This window comes from Hordeum vulgare, chromosome 3H (assembly GCF_904849725.1).
Source record: "Hordeum vulgare subsp. vulgare chromosome 3H, MorexV3_pseudomolecules_assembly, whole genome shotgun sequence".
Classification (NCBI taxonomy): Eukaryota; Viridiplantae; Streptophyta; class Magnoliopsida; order Poales; family Poaceae; genus Hordeum; species Hordeum vulgare.
Genome location: NC_058520.1, coordinates 320,592,825 through 320,604,035, shown reverse-complemented (window position 1 = coordinate 320,604,035; position 11,211 = coordinate 320,592,825).

The following is an 11,211-nucleotide window of genomic DNA, read 5'->3' as shown; positions in this document are numbered from 1 at the left end:
CCATGCTGTTGGGAGGCCAACCTCAATGTATGAAGATCCAGCAGAAGCTGTTGATGAGGAGGAGGAAGAAATTCCAGTTGAGGTTCCTCCTCCCAAGAATAAAAAGCCGATGGCTGATGCTATGCCTAGGAAGAATGCCCTAAAGCCTTCAACACCTAAGGCTAAGAAGTCTGTAGCTCCGTACAGGACTACAAAGGATATTCCTGCTGCTGAAAAGAACAAAGGCTCTGCATCCAGAGAATTTACTTGAGAGGAAGATGAGGATGCCCCTGTGCTAATGAAGTTGTGAGATCATCTACCAACCCATGATGCTTCTCACCCTGCTACTGAGGACATGAAGAAGAGGAAAGATCAATGTCGAAGAAAATGGAGATCTCTTGATCCATATGTTGTGAAAGGAAAACTCTTGTTGATCCCCACTTTCACACAAAGGAGCAACAAGATTTCTATGAGTCTGTGTTGCTTGGTAAGAGTCCAGTAGTCAGCGACATGAGATATATCGATTGGAAATACATCAACGCCAATGAAGATTATTTCCCCCATGTGAGAAAAAACTTCAGGATGGTTGATATGGAAGATTTTGTTGGCAAAGAGATGACTGCTTGGAATGATGAGATGATCATGCAATATTATTCCACCACTCACTTCTATTCTGATGGAAGAATTGTATGGATGATTGAGGGTCACCGGTATGAGTCTACAGTTGACGAATGGGACACTATCATTGGTGCTGCAAAGGCACAAAAACGAGATTTGGATGTGTTTTCACAACTCAAGATGAATCACAACACCATGGCCAACATGTACAAGTTTGTTACCCATGAGTTTGTGTAGTCGCACAAGTTTGGATCTGTCTATTTCTTGCAAGAAGGAACACCTACTATGAACACCATCATGAGATACACCGTGATGTACAAATCAGCAGATGATAAGATGATTAGAGGTTATTCCATCAACATGCTGCATCATCTAGACACCCACACCCAGTTTCGAGTGATGGACTTGATAGTTGAGACTGTCAAGAGGACTGCTATAGATCAGAAGAGATCCTATGGATATGCTCCATATATTCAGATGCTCATCGATGCCAAGATTGGCAAGCATGCATATCTACTTCATTGTCCCCACCTTCCACTTCAGCCTGATTTTGAAGACAATGAAGTTGTGATGGATGAAATCCATCCTAGCTTAGCTAATGCTTGAGAGGCAACAAAGATAGCAGCAGAAGAGGCTGCAAGGAATGCTCGATCTCTAACCCCACAGCTCAGAACCAGAGATGAGCAGATGCCTTTCTTGGTTAGCACCATCCAAGGGATGGAGAAGAAAGTTTCTGAGATCTTGCTGAACCAGAAGAGCCTAGAGAGAATCTTCAACACAAAATTCCATGACCTGGATGTTAAGGTAACAAGAGTTGACTACCATTGTTGAGTAGCTCCAGCATGAAGTTCATTCTGTGAAGGTTCCACGCTCCATAAGTGATGATGAAGAGTCGCCTCTTCCTACTACAACTTAGTTCAGGGCCTAGACTAGGTCAACATCTGTGCCAGTTTCGGAAGCAAGACCATCTTCATGGGCTCAAGTTTCAGCTCCTTCTCCTTCACCTCTAGTGTCTAGACCTCCAGCTCCAGTGACTTCCGCAGAAGCCTTCGTCGATGCTCTCTAGTCACTCCATCATCAGCTACGAGAGCAGATCGTGCCCAGAGAGGCACTTAGTTCTAGACCTTTGAAATTTTCGGTAACTTGTCGCCAAAGGGAGAGAAGTGTATAGATCAAATAGGAATTCGAGAGGGAGAGCTTTGCATTTTATTGGTTTTTCAAATGTTTTGGTCTTTTGGATGACTTTATTCGTATAGGAGGAGTGTTTGATCATACACTTTGATTGTTTGATGCTACCACGTTATTACATTTGAGCTATCCACATGATGATGATTCACTTGCTTCTTTGGTGTTATGTGCATTACTATTCATTCATATCATTTATGTGCAGCACCAAGTTGTATGTGACATGGAAGAGTAACCCATGATCTTGATCGATTGTGCATTTGCAATCAAATGGAAATTTAAAATAATGCAGAAATTTAGGGGGAGCTCTTGTGTTTCACATACTTATAAAAGTGTCGATGCTAATCACTGATTATATCTTTCGTCGAAGCTTTGATCTATATGTTGTCATCAATTACCAAAAAGGGGGTGAGGTATCCAAGTATATTTCAATGAATTACCAAAGATTGAAAGCACAATTGCTCCCTAAGGTGGTTTTGGTAATTAATCATAACATATGCATCATTGGACTAATGATCTTATAAAAGTATATTTTAAAAAAGTTCAAAGATGACTTGGCTATAGGATTGTGAGGAGATGCCCCCTGATGCAAGGAAGGAATGGGTTTGGCTCAAGCTTCAAGCAAGAAGACTCTACATTTTACAATTGTGATAAATCACTTTGAGTCCATAGGATAGCCAATACTATTAAAAGGGGGTGAGGTATTATGATGAATTGGTTGCTCAAGTTCTTAGAGATAGACACCAAAAATACTTATCTCTATGCAAAGCCATACATGCAAAATTGGTGCCACCAACTATTTCCATTCAGCCCTACCAATTTTACACTTGACACATCCTATACCAAACCCTACCATCTTGGTACCACCAACTTCCATGGTGCCACCTCGATTCAGTGACCAACTTTCTGTTGAGAATAGTTCAAGAATCAAAATATTCCGAGTTTGAAATCAGTCTCACCAAGATTTGGAAATTGGTCTAGGTCATCGTAGCGGTACCACCAAGATTCCTATATCGGTCTCACTAAGAACTGAAAAGTTGCCACATTTAGTGCAACTCGGTACCACCAAGATTCATTTTGGAGTCCCCGAGTTGGGCAATAATGTTCTAACGGTTGGATTTTGGGGAATGCCTATATATACCCCTCCACCTACCTCTCATTCAAAGAGGAAGCACTCAAAACACAGTTACACTTGCGAGATCCATTATTGTGAGAGAGAGAGCCACCTACTCATGGGTTGTGATCAAGATTTCCATTCCAACCATTTTTACTTTGATTTCTAGCCTCCCCAAGTTGCTGTCCACAAGATCAATATCTCTTACCCATGCCATATCTGTGAGAGAGTGATTGAGTGTTGATGAGACTATCTTTAGAAGCACAAGAGCAAGGAGTTCATCGTTCTACCACATCTATTACCTTCCGGAGGGTGTTGCCTCCTAGGTTGGTTAGGTGTCGCTTGGGAGCCTCCTACTTCGTGTTGTGGAGCTGAACCAAGAAGTTTGTAAGGGCAAGGAGATCACCTACTTCGTGAAGATCTACCATCAGTGAGGCTAGTCCTATATGGACCGAAGCCGTGGTGGAATAGACAAGGCCTCTTTTTGTGGACGCCTAGTGGGTGGAGACCTTCGTGGACTCTCGCAGTCGTTACCCTTCGTGGGTTGAAGTCTCTACTAACATGGACATACGATAGCGCCACGTATCAAAACCATGCCAAAAATCGTTGTGTCAACCTTTGCATTTTATCTCCCTACCTTACTATCTATTTTACATTTCCATGTCATTACTTCCTATTGCTATGCCTTTAGATGTGCATGTGTAGGGTGAACTTGACTAGTCATAATTGCTAAAATTGTCCCATAACTAAAATTTGGAAAAGGCTAAATTTTTATCTTGCCAAGTAGTCTAATCACCCCCCTCTAGACATACTTTCGATCCTACACGAGTTCGTCGCCACTATTTGTTGGAAATATGCCCTAGAGGCAATAATAAATTAGTTATTATTATATTTCTTTGTTCATGATAATCGTTTATTATCCATGCTATAATTTTATTGATTGGAAACACAATACTGGTGTGGATACATAGACAAAACACTGTCCCTAGTAAGCCTCAAGTTGACTAGCCCGTTGATCAAAGATGGTCAAGGTTTCCTGACCATAGGCAAGTGTTGTCACTTGATAATGGGATCACATCACTAGGAGAATCATGTGATGGACTAGACCCAAACTAATGAACGTAGCATGTTGATCGTGTCATTTTGTTGCTACTGTTTTTCTGCGTGTGAAGCATTTATTCCTATGACCATGAGATCATATAACTCACTGGCACCGGAGGAATACCTTGTGTGTATCAAACGTCACAACGTAACTGGGTGACTATAAGGATGCTGTACACGTATCTCCGAAGGTGTCCGTTGAGTTAGCATGGATCAAGACTGGGATTTGTCACTCCGTGGGACGGAGAGGTATCTCGGGGCCCACTTGGTAATACAACATCACACACAAGCCTTGCAAGCAATGTGACTTAGTGTAAGTTGCGGGATCTTGTATTATGGAACGAGTAAAGAGACTTTCCGTAAACGAGATTGAAATAGGTATGCGGATACTGACGATCGAATCTCGGGCAAGTAACATACCGAAGGACAAAGGGAATGACATACGGGATTATATGAATCCTTGGCACTGAGGTTCAAACGATAAGATCTTCGTAGAATATGTATGATCCAATATGGGCATCCAGGTCCCGGTATTGGATATTGACCGAGGAGTCGCTCGGCATGTCTACATAGTTCTCGAACCTGCACGGTCTGCACACTTAAGGTTCGACGTTGTTTTATGCGTATTTGAGTTATATGGTTGGTTACCGAATGTTGTTCGGAGTCCCGGATGAGATCACGGACGTCACGAGAGTTTCCAGAATGGTTTGGAGACGAAGATTGATATATAGGATGACCTCATTTGATTACCGGAAGGTTTTCGGAGTTACCGGGAATGTACCGGGAATGACGAATGGGTTCCGGATGTTCACGGGGGGGGGGGGGGGGCAAGCCCACCCGGGGGAAGCCCATAGACCTTAGGGGTGCCCCACCAGCCCTTAGTGGGCTGGTGGGACAGCCAAAGAAGCCCTATGCACAGAAGAAAGAAAAATCAGAGAGAAAAAAAACGAGGAAGTGGGAAAGTGGAGAAGGACTCCACCTTCCAATCCTAGTTGGACTGGGATTGGAAGGGGAGGACTTCCCCCCCTTGGTTCGGCCGAACCCCTTGGGGCTCCTTGATACCCAAGGAAACGCCCCTCCCCTCCCACCTATATATACGGAGGTTTTAGGGCTGATTTGAGACAACTTTGCCACGGCAGCCCGATCAGATACCTCCACGGTTTTTCCTCTAGACCACGTTTCTGCGGAGCTCAGGCGGAGCCCTACTGAGATTAGATCACCACCAACCTCCGGAGCACCGTCACGCTGCCGGAGAACTCATCTACCTCTCCATCTCTCTTGCTGGATCAAGAAGGCCGAGATGATCGTCGAGCTGTACCTGTGCTTAACGCGGAGGTGTCGTCCGTTCGGCACTAGATCGGAGCGGATCGTGGGACGGATCGCGAGATGGTTCGTGGGACGGTTGGCGGGGCGGATCGGGGGACGAGAGGACGTTCCACTACATCAACCGCGTTTATTAACGCTTCTGCTGTGCGATCTACAAGGGTACGTAGATATGAAAGCCCCCTCGTAGATGAACATCACCATGATAGGTTTGCGTGCGCGTAGGAAATTTTTTGTTTCCCATGCGAGGTTCCCCAACAGTGGCATCATGAGCTAGGTTCATGTGTAGATGTCTTCTCGAGTAGAACACAAAAGTTTTTGTGCGCGGTGATGTGCGATTTTCTGCCCTCCTTAGTCTTTTCTTGATTCCGCGGTATTGTTGGATCGAAGCGGCTCGGACCGACATTACTCGTACGCTTACGAGAGACTGGTTTCATCGCTACGAGTAACTCCGTTGCTCAAAGATGACGGGCGAGTGTCGGTTTCTCCAACTTTAGTTCAATCGGATTTGACTGAGGAGGTCCTTGGATGAGGTTAAATAGCAATTCATATATCTCCATTGTGGTGTTTGCGTAAGTAAGATGCGATCCTACTAGATACCCATGGTCACCACGTAAAACATGCAACAACAATTAGAGGACGTCTAACTTGTTTTTGCAGGGTATGCTTGTGATGTGATATGGCAAACGATGTGATGTGATATATTGGATGTATGAGATGATCATGTTGTAATAGTTAATATCGACTTGCACGTCGATGGTACGGCAACCGGCAGGAGCCATAGAGTTGTCTTTAAACTAACGTTTGTGCTTGCAGATGCGTTTACTATATTGCTAGGACGTAGCTTTAGTAGTAATAGCATGAGTAGCACGACAACCCCGATGGCGACACGTTGATGGAGATCATGATGATGGAGATCATGGTGTGACGCCGGTGACAAGAAGATCGTGCCGGTGCTTTGGTGATGAAGATCAAGAAGCACATGATGATGGCCATATCATGTCACTTATGAATTGCATGTGATGTTAAGCCTTTCTGCACCTTATTATGCTTAGAACGATGATAGCATTATGAGGTGATCTCTCACTAAAATTTCAGGCTCAAATTGTGTTCTCCCCGACTGTGCACCATTGCGACAGTTCATCGTTTCGAGACACCACATGATGATCGGGTGTGACAGACTCAACGTTCACATACAACGGGTGCAAAACAGTTGCACGCGCGGAACACTCGGGTTAAGCTTGACGAGCCTAGCATGTGCAGACATGGCCTCGTAACACATGAGACCGAAAGGTTGATCATGAATCGTATAGTTGATATGATTAGCATAGAGATGCTTACCACTGAAACTACTCTTGAGTCACGTGATGATCGGACTTGAGATAGTGGATTTGGATCATGTACCACTCAAATGACTAGAGAGATGTACTTTTTGAGTGGGAGTTCTTAAGTAATATGATTAATTGAACTAATTGTCATGAACATAGTCTAATGGTCTTTGCGAATTACGATGTAGCTTGCGATATAGCTCTACTGTTTTTATATGTTCCTAGGGCAAATTTAGTTGAAAATTGATGGTAGCAACTTTGCGGACTGAGTCTGTAAAACTGAGGATTGTCCTCGTTCCTGCGCAGAAGGCTTATGTCCTTAATGCACCACTCGGTGTGCTGCACCTCGAGCGTCATCTGTGGATGTTGTGTACATCCGACATACACCTTTCTGATGACTACGCGATAGTTCAGTGCAAAATACTTAATGGTTTAGAAGCAAGGCGCCAAAGACGTTTTGAAACGTCACGGAACATAAGAGATGTTCTAAAGAGATGAAATTGTGATTTCATGCTCGTGCCCTTGTTAAGAGGTATGAGACCTCCGACAAGATTCTTTGTCCACGAAGTAAAGGAGAAAAGCTCAATCGTTGAGCGTGTGCTCAGATTGTGTGAGTACGACAATCGCTTGAATCAATGAGATAGTGATGGTTCTCCAAAGTCACTGCCACCAAGCTGTGAGAGCTTTGTGATGAACTATAACATATCAAGGATAGATACAATGATCCTTGAGCGATTCGCAGTGTTTGACACTGCGAAAGTAGAAATCAAGAAGGAGCATCAATAGTTGATGGTTACTAAAACCACTAAGTTTCAAGAAAGGCAAGGGCTAGAAGGGATACTTCGTGAAACGGCAAAATAGTTGCTGCACTAATGAAGAGACCCAAGAATAAACCCAAACTCGAGACTAAGTGCTTCTGTTATGAGGGGAACAGTCACTGAGGCGGAGCAACTCTAGATACTTGGTAGATAAGAAGGCTGGCAAAGTCGAAAGAAGTATATTTGATATACATGAAGTTGGTGTGTACTTTACTAGTACTCCTAGTAGCGCGAGGGTATTGGATAACAGTTCAGTTGCTAAGTGATTAGTAACACGAAATGAAAGCTACGGTATAAAAGGAGACTAGCTGAAGGCGAGGTGACGATAAGTGTTGAAAGTGTTTCCAAGGTTGATGTGATCAAACGTCGCACGCTCCCTCTATCATCGGGATTGGTGGTAAAACCTAAATAATTGTTATTTGGTGTTTGCGTTGAGCATGAACATGATTGGATCATGTTTATTGCAATACGATTATTCATTTAAAGAGAATAATAGTTGTTCTATTTGCTTGAATAATTACCCCAATGGTTTATTGAATCTCGATCGTAGTGTTACACATGTTCATAATATTAGTGCCAAAAGATACAAAGTAATAATGATAGTACCACTTAGTTGTGGCACTGCCACTTGAGTCATGTTGGTGTAAAATGCATGAGGAAGCTCCATGCTGATGGATCTTTGTACTCACTCATTTTGAAACGTTTGAGACATGCAAACCATACCTGTTGGTATAAATGCATGAAGAAACTCCATGAGAGATGGATCGTTTGGACTCGCCTGATTTTGAATCACTTGAGACATGCAAAACATGCCACATGAAACAAGAGAGTAACTTGTTGGGAATAATACATTTTTGATGTGTGTAGTCCAATGAGTGCTAAGGCACGCAGTGGATATCGTTATGTTCTTACTTCACTGATGATCTGAGTAGATACAGGAGTATTTACTTGATGAATCACAAAGTCTGAAATATTGAAAATTTAAATTCTGTTTCAGAGAGAAGTTCATCGTAACAAGAGGATAAACTGTCTACGATATGCTCATAGAGATGAATATCTGAGTTACGAGTTTTGGTACGAAGTTAAGACAATGTGGAAATTGTTTCGCAGTTCGTGCGACCTCAAACACCATAGTGTGATGATGTGTCTGAACGTCATAGCCACGCCCTATTTGATATCGTGCATACTATGATGTCTCTTATCGAACTACCACTATCGTTTATGAGTTATGCATTAGAGACAACCGCATTCACTTTAAATAGGGCACCGCGTATTTCCATTGAGATGACACAGTATAGACTGAGGTTTAGAGAAATCTAATCTGTCGTTTCTTGAAAGTTTGGGGCTGCGATGCTTATGTGAAAAATGTTTCAGTGTGATAAGCTCGAACCCAAAGCGGATGAAAGCATCTTCATAGGATATCCAAAATAGTTGGATACATTTCCTATCTCAGATCCGGAAGCAAAGTGTTTGTTTCTAGAAACGGATCCTTTCTCGAGGAAAGGTTTCTCTCGAAAGAATTGAGTGGGAGGGTGGTAGAACTTGATGAGGATATTGAACTATCACTTCAACCAGTGTGTAGCAGGGTGCAGGAAGATGTTCATGTGGCGCCTACACCAATTGAAGTAGAAGCTGATGATGGTGATCATTAGAGCTTCAGATCAAGTTACTACAAACCTCGTAGGTCGACAAAGGTCACATACTACTATAGAGTGGTACTGTAACCCTGTCTTGGAAATCATGTTGTTGAGCAACAATGAACCTACGAGTTATGGAGAAGCAATGGTGGGCCCGTATTCCAACAAATGGGTGGAGGCCATGAAATCCGAGAGAGAATCCATGTGTGAGAACAAAGTGCAGACTTTGGAGGAACTGCTTAATGGTAGTAATACTATTAAGTAAAGATGGATCTTTAAAAGGAAGACAGACGATGATGGTGATAAGTCACTATTAAGAAAAGCTCGACTTGTCGCAAAGATGTTTCCGACAAGATCAAATAGTTGACTATGATGAGACTTTCTCACTCGTAGCGATGCTAAAAATCTGTTGGAATTATGTTAGTAGTTGCTGCATTATTTATGAAATATTGCACATAGGATGTCAAAACATTGTTTCCTCACCGGTTTCCTTGAGGGAAGATTGTATGTGATACAACCAGAAGGTTTTGTCGATCCTAAAGATACTAACAACTATGCAAGCTCCAACGATCCTACAATGGACTGGTGCAAGCATCTCGGAGTTGGAATATACACTTTGATGAGATCATCAAAGATTTTGGGTTTGTACAAGGTTTATGAGAAACTTGTATTTCCAAAGAACTGAGTGGGAGCACTATCGAATTTCTGATAAGTATATGTTGTTGACATATTATGGATCAGAAGTAATGTAGAATTTTTGTAAAGCATAAAAGGTTGTTTGAAATGAGTTTTCAAGGGAATACCTGGATTGAGCTACTTGAACGTTGAGCATCAAGATCTATGGAGCTAGATCAAAACGCTTAATAGAAGTTTCAACAAGATGCATGCCTTGACAAGTTTTTGAAGGAGTTCAAAATAGATTAGCAAAGAAGGAGTTCTTGACTGTGTTGTAAGGTGTGAATTTGAGTAAGACTCAAAACCCGACCACGGCAGGATAAAGAGAATAGACGAAGGTCGTCTTCTATGCCTTAGCCGTAGACTCTAAAGTATGCCATGCTGAGTACCGCACCTCATGTGTGCCTTGCCTCAAGTATGTTAAGAGGTACAGAGAGTGATCCAGGATTGAATCACTAAACAGCGGTCAAAGTCATCCTTAGTAACTAATGGACTAAGAAATTTTTTCTCGATTATGGAGGTGGTTAAAAGAGTTCGTCGTAAAGGGTTACGTCGATGCAAGCTTTGACACTAATCCGAATAACTATGAGTAGTGAAACGAATTCGTATAGTAGAGTAGATATTTGGAGTATTTCCGAATAGCACATAGTAGCAACATCTATAAGATGACATAAAGATTTGTAAAGAACACACGGATCTGAAAGTTTTCAGAACCGCTGACTAAAACCTCTCTCACGAGCAAGACGTGATCAAACCCCAGAACTATATGGGTGTTGGATTCGTTAGAATCACATGGTGATGTGAACTAGATTATTGACTCTAGTGCAAGTGGGAGACTGTTAGAAATATGCACTAGAGGCAATAATAAATTAGTTATCATTATATTTCTTTGTTCATGATAATCGTTTATTATCCATGCTATAATTGTATTGATTGGAAACACTATACTTGTGTGGATACATAGACAAAACACTGTCCCTAGTAAGCCTCTAGTTGACTAGCTCGTTGACCAAAGATGGTCAAGGTTTCCTGACCATAGGCAAGTGTTCTCACTTGATAACAGGATCACATCATTAGGAGAATCATGTGATGGACTAGACCTAAACTAATGAACGTAGCATGTTGATCGTGTCATTTTGTTGCTACTGTTTTTCTGCGTGTCAAGTATTTGTTCCTATGACCATGAGATCATATTACTCACTGGCACCGAAGGAATACCTTGTGTGTATCAAATGTCACAACGTAACTGGGTGACTATAAAGATGCTCTACAGGTATCTCCGAAGGTTTTTGTTGAGTTAGTATGGATCAAGACTGGGATTTGTCACTCCGCGTGACACAGAGGTATCTCGGGGCCCACTCAGTAATACAACATCACACACAAGCCTTGCAAGCAATGTGACTTAGTGTAAGTTGTGGGATCTTGTATTACAG